The following is an 11,109-nucleotide window of genomic DNA, read 5'->3' on the forward strand; positions in this document are numbered from 1 at the left end:
CCCCTCTCTGAAGGCCTGAGACTGGAAAGACCATTAGCATTCACCAGTGACTAATGTGAGGAACACACACACATACACACAGATTTAATTCTGGCCTCTTTAATAATGGTGGAAGAGCTGCTCTGCCAGCTCTGTAACTACAGGGATTTTCCAGGAAGAACCAGATAATAGAGTTCACCCACAGAGCTCACAAAGCTATCCTGGCTGCACAGCTTTGCAACTGAAAATGCTACAATCTCATCCCCAGGGTCTCCAATTTCCTGCTCCTCCCACGCTAGTCTTCCACCCACCACCACTCACATACCATACCATCTCACACTCCACAGGGTCCAGTCTCAGTAAATAGGCTTGAACTCTCAAAGGGAATTCAAGATGGGCAGGTACAGGAAATTTGAGTTATGTTGGAGTGATACCCTTTTGTTAACATGGCTACCTGTATCAAGTCAGTGGCAGAGCATCCAGAATACCCTTGATTTGGTCTGCAGAGGCCAGCAATATTATTGCAGAAGGGTCAACTCTCAACTACATGGAAATCTTTCTGAAATGTTTCTAAGAAAAAGGTAAGCTGAATGACAGGGATGTTCTGATGCACCTCTCTTTCATGGTACTATGTATTGTAGGTCATTAGGGGAAAGTGTTTCCTTCATTCATTCATTCATAAAGTGTGAGCAAAGAATGGCATCATCCCATCTGTAAGGAAATGGAAAGACTTGGAAAAAAATCATATTAAATGAAGTAACCCAGACCCAAACAAAAATAAGCTCCATGGTTTCCTTAAGTTGTAACAATTAGATAGGCCAAAGACATAAACAGAGTCTTCTCTGAAGAAGAAACAAAAATGGCCTAGAGACACATGAAGAAATGCTCGACATCTCTGATCATAAAAGAAATGCAAATCAAAACATCTCTAAGATTCCACCTCACTCCAGTTAGAATGGCCAGGATCAAGAAAACTAATAACAACAGATGCTGGAGGGGATATGGCCAGGAGGGATCACTACTACACTGTTGGTGGGAGTGGAAAGCAGTATGGCAGTTCCTCAAAAGACTAAACATAGAGCTCCCCTATAACCCAGCAATCCCACTACTTCACATTTACCCAACCATCCAGAAACAAGGGCATACTAAATCCAATAGCACAATGATGTTCATTGCAGCAGTATTTACCGTGGCAAAGCTATGGAACTAACCCAGATATCCCTTAGTTGATGAGTAGCTCAACAAGATGTGGTATTTATGCACAATGGAATTCTATGCTGCTGTCAGAAAGAACGACATCACCCCATTTGTAAGGAAATGGAAAGACTTAGAAAAAATCGTATTAAGTGAAGTAAGCCAGACACCAAGAAACATAGGCCCAATAGTCTCCCTCATTTGTCATAATCAGTAGAAACCTTGGGCTCTCCTAGCAGAGATTTAAAATAGAACAAAATGTAGAGACATTAGGCCAAATCTATATTGGAGAAAAGGATTGTATAACATTGGCATTACTCCTGATGAAACATAACACGACTGGCACATGACATTGTGCCTGGGCCCAGGACCACAGTGCACATATGACACAACAGGGCAAATAAGCCACACTCTGCAGTCTCTGGAGACATGGGTGCCAGTATGAGGTGTGTGTCACTGATTCTCACAGTGTACCCCTCTGTAGGGAATGCTGGTTGTGGGGGAGACTGGGCCTGTGTAGGGACATAAGAAGTATCTGTCATTTTCTTTTAATTTTACTGTGAACTTAAAACTACTCCAAATTATTCAATTCTGAGCTGGGCACCAATGGCTCCTGCCTCTCATCCTAAACTACTCAGGAGCCTGAGATCTGAGGATTCAAGGTCAAAGCCAGCCCACGCAGAAAAGTCCATAAAACTCTTATCTCCTGTTAACCAGCAAAAACCCAGAAGTGAAGCTGTGGCTCAAGTGGTAGCAGGCCAACCTGTGGGACCAAGTGAGTGGCCCTGGCTGGGACAGGCAGGTAGGAGGAAGCTGGGTAGCCTTGCATTGGGTGGGTGAGGTCCGCCGCCTACTGGATGGTAATGGAATAAGGTACTATGGAACTAGCACTGGAGAAATAAACATCTTTATGCATCTCAGCTTATCTGTATCATTATTGTGCTCCCTACACAGCCTTAAGCAAAAATGCTAGTGGACATGCCAAGACCCTGAGTTCAAGCTCCACTACCAGCGTACGCATGCATGTGCACGCACACACACACACACACACACACACACACACACGTGAGATATCCCTCTGTACATGACCTTAATAATAACAATAAAAAAATGTTTAAAAGCCAAATGAAAGCTCTAGCCCTGAGTTTAAGCCCTAGTACCAGAATGAAGTAGTAAGATAATCAAGCTCTTTGAATAAACTCAAACCATCTTTGTGGCCTGACAGTAGGCCCAAACTTCTTAAGCAACACAAAAGTAACAACCATTAAAAAAAAGAAGGAATGGGGGTGGGGGGAATGAAATGGGGACCAAGACATGAGAAAGGGTATCCATGTCTGTGAAGTAATGCACCTTCTATCTGGTGAATATAATGTAACCCTTCTATTAATTGTAATAAAAATATGAAAAAAGAAAGAAAAAGACAACAATCATTCATTATATGGCTTTTGTTTCAATATCCTGGAGGTCCTTTCAATTAGCTTCACATTATATGGCCTTATGTATCAAGATTTTGCTCTATTGCAGATCTCTGCTAGGAGAACCCAAGGTTTCTACTGATTATGACGAATGAGGAAAACCATTGAGCCTAAGTTCCTTTGAGTCTAGCTTACTTCACTTAATATGATTTTTTCTAAGTCTTTCCATCTGCATTTCTGAAACTCTAACACCATACAGTCATTTGCTTCCTTCTGAAACATATCCCTTGAAGGAAGATGTATATCTTCCTTGCGCTGATATACACTTTCATAAAATTTAAGTAATGACAACTTATTTTTCACAGAATTTCCTAACAATCAATGTCAAATGTCAAATGGAAGGCTGGATTTATTGGTCTAAAAGCATTCTGCTCTAGAAAACTAAAAGTGACCAAAGTAAAAAAAAATTTCTCCCGTGATGCAAAATGCCGTGTTGATATATTGACCAGTTTTCTGAAAAACAGGGTATTTGACAACACAACAGTATTTATTTTATTTTTCACTTACATTTAAAGTAAGTAAACCTAGTGTCTACTCTCAAAATAGTCAAATAATTATCATCCTAAAAGAACCCAGAACTTTATTGCAAATATCTTGTCTGAAATTCTCTAATTATTATACATTTGGCAGTGAGTACATAGCATTTTCAAGGCAATTATACACACTAAATGGTATATAAAAATTAACATTAAATAAACGTAACCCTACCTGTTGTTACTGTATGCATTTATTTGAAATAGGGAAGAAAGGGGGAAAAACAAGATGACTTGGAGGGGGTTGGGGAGCAAAAGAGGGAGAAAAGCATGAGAAGAGGTATCAAAATTCAAAAAGTAATATACCCACTACCTGCCGGGCGTAACTGTAACCCCTCAATACATTACCCCACCCCAACCATTTTTTTTAAGTCTACCCCTAAGGCAAAGTAAAGCCCCACCAAAGTTCTAAATCCAATCACCAAACACTTACTTCTTAATCCAAGTATCTTATATACATTACACACATTCTTTAAAGAAAACTTCCACCTAAAATAAAGCCCAGATACACAAAAGCACACATAAGAGGTATTCGGCTTAATGCATTACACAAAGGCCAACTCCACTGCAGCACAACTAGGTTAAAAAACAAACGGTGGAAAAACAAAAACACCCTGCCACTTCAGAAACAAGATAGCAATCACAGCCTTCTCCTTCCTAACCTATCTTTTAATGAAATAAGTTTCCTGCAGATTTTTTTTCTTAATGTAGTCTTGCCACCCAAGTTTGCATTCCAAGACAGCAAATATTTAACTTATAAAGGCATAATTTCATTGAAATTGTATCTCTTAACAGACAGATGTATATTCCTAGACAGCAAATCTTAACAATGCTTTTCAAAATGTTTTACTAGGCTTCTTTTTTTTTTTGCCAGTCCTGGGCTTGAGCTCAGGGCCTGAGCACTGTCCTTGGACTTTCTCAAGGCTAGAGCTCTACCCCTTGAGCCTCAGCACCACTTCCGGCTTTTTTCTATGTATGTGGTACCAAGGAATTGAACCTGGGTCTTCATGCGTGCTAGGTAAGCACTTTAACCACTAGGCCAAACTCCCGGCCCCGGCTTCTTTCTTAATTGGACTAATAAGGGATGTCCACGGAACTGATTGACTAGATTAAGACATAAATATATTTGTGTGGGTTTTTTTTTTTTTGCTAGGGCTTGAATTCAGGGCAAGGTCTCACTTGGCTTTTTCACTCAAGACTAGTGTTCTACCTTTTGAACCATACCTCCACTTCTTGCTTTTACTGGTTAACTGGAGATAAGAGTCTGCTCAGAATTTCCTGCCTTGGCTGGCTTTGAACTCTGATCCTCAGGTCTCATCCTTCTGACTAGCTAGGACCAAAGGCTTACACCACCAGTGCCCAACGTAAGAGCTAATTATATTTTTAAGGAAAAAAATTACTCATATAAAAAGTATGTATAACTTAAGATCCACGAAAATGAACCATGAATAAACAAGTTGGATTGGTAATAAGTTTCTTATTCAGTCACTGCTTTTCTTTTAGTATATTTATTCTTTTACTACTACATATAATAAGATACAAATTCATTTATATAAACACTGATTTTTTTTTCAGTTACAGGATTCCTGAACTAGGCATTTTCCCCCAACAATGTATTAATATTATATATACTCTAACCATAAGACAAATTCCACCTATCCCAGGAAGACAGATAAAACCTGTAATTTCACTTTCGGTCAAACAGAAAGGAGTCCATTTTGTGGTTTATGAAGGCAGCAAAACTAACTGGAAAATTAAAGGTATTATAACATTACGGTAGTTATAACTAAGTACATATTTTAGGAGCCCTTTCATATTTTATCCTTGAAACATGTATATGAACAGTCTTGTGTGTAAGATTGCGACCAAAAGAATTGGTTGGGGTTTTATTTTTTTTTTCTAAATTTAGGACCCTCTGTGTCCTCAACAAGCATATCAATTTTTCACTGAGGTTCAGCTAGTGTGTAAAAATTCTGATAAAACTAAATGTTGATATGGCAGGGTTCGCACATAATTTTTTTAAAAACTTGGCCTTGGTGAAATGTAACTTTGTCTCAAAGTATAATGTACGAATGTATGTGAAGAACAGAAGAACCCTGGCTTCTAGTTCAAGACATTCCTTTATCTATTCCATTCAAAATGGTTCCTGTCTGCTGTGTGCCAAGGCACTGTGTTGGTTGATATCCTAGATTTAATACGTATTTTCTCGCAAATGCAGTCACATGCCCACATTGAGCAGTATTTTCCTAAGTGTGTAATTTAACTCTTAGGAAGTGAATGGTATAAACACTTGGAGCACCACCATGCACGTCTATACAACCACGGCATACGTTCTTGAAATTACCTATGACAACCTCCCCATCAGCAGATGAACTAAACGGCATGCATGTGCTAGCTTCAGTGCTACCAGAAGACTTTTCACTGAGCAGCTTACAAGGTGACCAGACTGCCCGTCATTCCATGACTGGTTCCATGGATTTTGAGAAAATAACCCAGGCTGACCTGCGCCCCGTCCACTCCACTCACAACACACACACTAAAGCAATCCCTCTACACCAGACACGATTTTCCAGGAGCTCCTTACAACACCTCTGCCCAATAAAGCAAAAGCTGGAAGCGATTACCAAGAAGAAAACACACACACACACTTTTAACACAAAATTTCCTTGACCCATGTGGACGACACCGAAAGCAAGGGGAGGCGGAGGAGCGGCCTGGTGCTGCTCGAGTGGCCGCGGAAGGGCGGATCTCCCCACCCCCAGGAAAAACAAAGGAACACTTGACACAGGTGGCGGTTTTCTATCAAACCCGGGCCGCTCGAGCTCCCCCCACCCCCGCTCGTCCCCCAGCCCAGGTCCTCCCAGCCCGGCTCCGCGGCCCCCTGAGCCCGGCGGCCCGCGGACCTCCATCCACTCTCCAGGGCAGAAAGGAGCCGCTCCCCGCGACCCCTGATCGAGCTCAGGGATCCGAATGAAGGTTCAACGCCCCCCACTCACACCACACATTGCCCACCCAACCTCCCTCCCCACCCACACGCACACCTCGTCGGGGGCGGGGTGGGCACAGGATGCCCCGGAGGACGCGGGCGGGGACCAGGAAGCACGGGGTGGGGCGGGGACCGCGGCTGAGGCGAGCAGGGAGCACGGGCAGAAGACACATGCCCGCCGGGCCGGGGAGGGGAGAAGTTTCTCCCCAACTTCCCGACTCCGGGCCGGTGGAGAGCGGCGATCGCGGAGTCGCCTTCCCGGAGTAGGGCGCCCGGGCCTAGCGCCACCTGGAGCGGGGTTGGCCATCCCCGCCCGCGGGTCCGGGCTGGGGTCCTTACCTGCCCTCCTGCCGCGCTCGCACGGGTCGCTGTGGCCATGGCTCTGGCCCGGACCGAGAGGGGGCAGCAGGCGGAGCAGACGCCCGCCGAGGCCCTCCCGCTCTCCCTCCTCCACCCGGACCGCCTCCTAGGCGTGGGGGCGCGAGGCGTGGGGCATGGGGCGGCAGGCTGCAGGGACGACTGCGGAGCCGGCCCTGGATGCCTGACTTCAGGAGGAGGGAATTCCTGGGCTCCCCCACCCCAGGACTCCCAGACCACGCCCCTTCCCCGGGCCACGCCCCTTGCGCCCTCCGCGGGGGCGGGGCGGGGTCTGCGGCTACCTGCACAGGGCTCTGCTCACCAGGACTTGTGCGATGCCCCATGCCTTCCTGCCTTGGCCCCCTCGCGCTTCCAGCTCTTCCTTGGGCCTCCTGCTCCGCTGAGCTCAGGGCGTCGACTGCAAGGCGGTGTCACGCGCTGACCCAACATGGCGGCAGGGTGGGGGGGGGGACTCCTGAGGCAGCACTGGCTGAGGGGGCATGGGAGCCGGTGTGGTGGGGGAGGCGCCTCTCGACTGATGGAGCCCTGGCGCGCCCGCGATTATTGAAATTTTCCTTTCTGAAATTTTGAGTCTTCAAAATATCTGTTTCCTCCTTGAATTTTTATTTTTTTATCCTATGTTGGCTTCATTACTTCATTTTGTTCAGCTGTTGTCTTCATAGCATTTATTTATATTTCTGAGCAAGTTCTTTCAAATATCACCCATTTCACTGTCTTTAAAATCTCTTATGGAAACAGTTGATTTTGGAGGAGATATATTTCTCTGGTGATCTTTATAGTTGTTTTAGTTTATGTATTTGTTTTTCTTTTTTTTATACTAAAATACTTTAATGTCCCAGTTACACCAAGCCTCCGGCCAGCCGACACCGACCGCTGGACGTGGGGAAACTGAGGCCCCTCGAGTCCCATCCAGCCTGGTTGCGGAGAACAATACCAGAAAATAACAAAAACCACATTCAAGAATTAGAACTTCATATCTCAGGATATTCCTCTGTAGCCAAAGCAGTAGTGTATCCAAAGACTACAAGTATTCCACCTAGATAAATAAGACATACTATTAAACCTATATAAGAACAACCATAATATAAAACCACACCACACCCAGCACCCCCACTAACAATCAAACCAAGCCCTGCATAAATTGGTGATGGCTTAGCTGCCACCACAACAATTCCAAGAACTATAACTATTAAAAGAAAATTACTCAAGTAATTCATAATTTCTACATGGATATTAGCCAAGACTAGTGACATGAAAAATCACCGTTGTTATTCAACTATAGAAACTAATGACAATTATACGCAAGTCTCACCCATTATTTAAAATCGTAAATCACGCTTTCATTGACCTACCCACCCCACCTAATATCTCAGGCTGATGAAACTTCGGCTCTCTGTTAGGCATATGCTTAATCCTACAAATCTCAACTGGCCTATTCCTAGCCATACACTATACATCAGATGCTCTAACAGCTTTTTCATCAGTAACCCATATCTGCCGAGATGTAAGTTATGGTTGACTAATCCGATATATACATGCAAATGGAGCTTCACTATTTTTTATCTGCCTATACATCCATATTGGACGTGGCATTTACTACGGCTCCTACCTTTATAAGGAAACATGAAATGTTGGCATCTTGATCCTATTCTTATCTATAGCCACCGCATTTGTTGGCTACGTCTTACCATGAGGACAAATATCATTTTGAGGAGCCACCGTTATTACCAACCTCCTATCAGCAATCCCTTATATCGGTCAAGACCTAGTAGAATGGATTTGAGGTGGGTTTTCAGTAGATAAAGCAACCCTTACACGATTCTTTGCATTTCACTTTATCCTCCCTTTTATCATTGCAGCCCTAGCCACAGTCCACCTCCTATTTCTTCATGAAACAGGATCAAATAATCCACTAGGCATCCCATCAGACTGTGCCAAAATCCCATTCCACCCCTACTACTCAACCAAAGACTTCTTAGGAGCACTATTACTGATTATATTTTTCATGACCTTAGTGTTGTACCTCCCAGACAAACTAGGAGACCCAGACAACTATATACCCGCTAATCCTCTCAACACCCCACCACATATCAAACCTGAATGATACTTATTTGCCTACGCTATCCTACGATCTATTCCCAATAAACTAGGAGGTGTTGTAGCCCTAGTCTTATCAATTTTAGTCCTAGCCCTTCTTCCCTACCTTCATACATCAAACCAACGAAGCCTTCCATTCCGCCCACTAAGCCAATTCCTATTCTGAACCCTAGTGGCAGACCTATTTTTACTCACATGGATTGGAGCGCAACCCGTTGAGCCCCCATTTATTATTATTGGTCAAACAGCCTCAATCATATATTTCATCATTATTTTAATTCTTATACCACTAGCAGGCTTAATTGAAAATAAATTACTCAAATGAAGATCGCTCTAATAGTATAATTCCAATACTTAGGTCTTGTAAACCTACAAAGAGGTATAAAATCCCCTTAGAGCGAACTCAAGGAAAAGACTTTTTCATCCTACCGCCAACTCCCAAAGCTGGAGTTCTACTTAAACTATTCCTTGAAGTAAACACCTACCTACCCCACAAACAATACTTAACCTCAATTGGTCTATCTACACTTGTTTATACAATTATTATAACTACCACAAGCAGAGTTAATTTTTATAAAACATTAAAATAATTTTAAACATAATTAAAATATATGGACTTAATACTCTTTCTCTTACTCATCCTCCATTAACTCATTACAACTAGCAAAAATCTATTATATAATAGCACCTTAAACAATATTTTAACTCACATCACTAAACCTAATCACACTAACAATATAAGCATGCTCATAATTTATATCACTCGCAACTTACATAATATAAGCACAATCGTACACGTTACATGTACAACTATGCACACTGTGTATAATCGTACATGCTGTATGTATAATTATACATATTATGTATAATCGTACATATTATATGTATAATTATACAGATCATGTATAATTGTACATATTATATGTATAATTATACATATTATACATAATCGTACATACTCCATATAATACATAAGATTATATAATCCAAAGTAAATTCAAACCCACATGAATATTCAACTCCATTAATATATTAATGCTTATCCACATAAATAACCGTGATCCGTACATACCACATCCAAGTCAAATCAATCCTCGACCAAATGACTATCCTTCATATGCCTGTGGTCTCTTGATCTACCTACCTCCGTGAAACCATCAACCTGCCCAATACGGATCCCTCTTCTCGCTCCGGGCCCATATTAACTTGGGGGTCGCTAATAGAGAACTTTATCAGACATCTGGTTCTTACCTCAGGGCCATGGAAACTAAGCAGTCCACTCGTTCCTCTTAAATAAGACATCTCGATGGATTAATGCCTAATCAGCCCATGATCAACATAACTGATCTGTCATGCCTTTGGTATTTTTTTTAATTTTGGGGATGCAATCACTCAGCTAAGCCGTCAAAGGCTTGGTATCCTGCAACTCAATTGTAGCTGGACTTTTTAACTAATATTACACGCTCGCATATTAACCAACAGGTGTATTTTCATTAATGCTTGAAAGACATAGTAATTATTTATTATAAATTTTTATTTTAATTATTTATTATAAATTTATTATAAAATTTTACCTAAATATTATAAAAATTTTAAAAAAAGCTTTCTATACAACAAACCCCCCCTACCCCCCCCGCATATCTTATCATTTTCTTGCCAAACCCCAAAAACAAGACGACTTGATACGCACCTTAGGAGGTCAGTCCATAACTTGACTGACTCGTCCTAATAAATTTTTAAAACCTTAGAGAAAATATGAATATATGAGAATCTCTGTTGCCAGAATTCATACTAAACTTAAGCTTACCTAGGTATATTTACCAATAGTTTATGTAGCTTATAGGTAAAGCAAGGCACTGAAAATGCCTAGAAGAATAGTATCTATTCCATAGACATATAAAAGGTTTGGTCCTGGCCTTTATGTTAGCTGTCAGTATACTTACACATGCGAATATCCGTAATCCGGTGAGTTATGCCCAAAATTTTCTGCGTTTAAGAGAGAAAGGAGCAGGGATCAAGTACAGTAATAACTAGTAGCTAAAAACACCACGTCTAACCACACCCCCACGGGATACAGCAGTGATAAAAATTAAGCAATGAACGAAAGTTTGACTAAGTAATACTGATTTAGGGTTGGTAAATTTCGTGCCAGCCACCGCGGTCATACGATTGACCCGAGTTAATGTATAACGGCGTAAAGAGTGCTAAAACTATTACCTAAATAAGATTAAAGTCTAATTCAGCTGTAAAAAGCATTAATTAAAGCGAAAGTCAATAACGAAAGTAATCTTATCAAATTGCAACACTAAAGCTATAAAACAAACTGGGATTAGATACCCCACTATGTATAGCCATAAACATAAATAAGTCAATAACAAATTTATTCGCCTGAGGACTACAAGCAACTGCTAGAAACTCAAAGGACTTGGCGGTGCTTTATATCCACCTAGAGGAGCCTGTTCCGTAA

This window comes from Megascapheus bottae, unplaced genomic scaffold, assembly GCF_031878675.1.
Source record: "Megascapheus bottae isolate mThoBot1 unplaced genomic scaffold, mThoBot2.hap1 HAP1_SCAFFOLD_40, whole genome shotgun sequence".
Classification (NCBI taxonomy): Eukaryota; Metazoa; Chordata; class Mammalia; order Rodentia; family Geomyidae; genus Megascapheus; species Megascapheus bottae.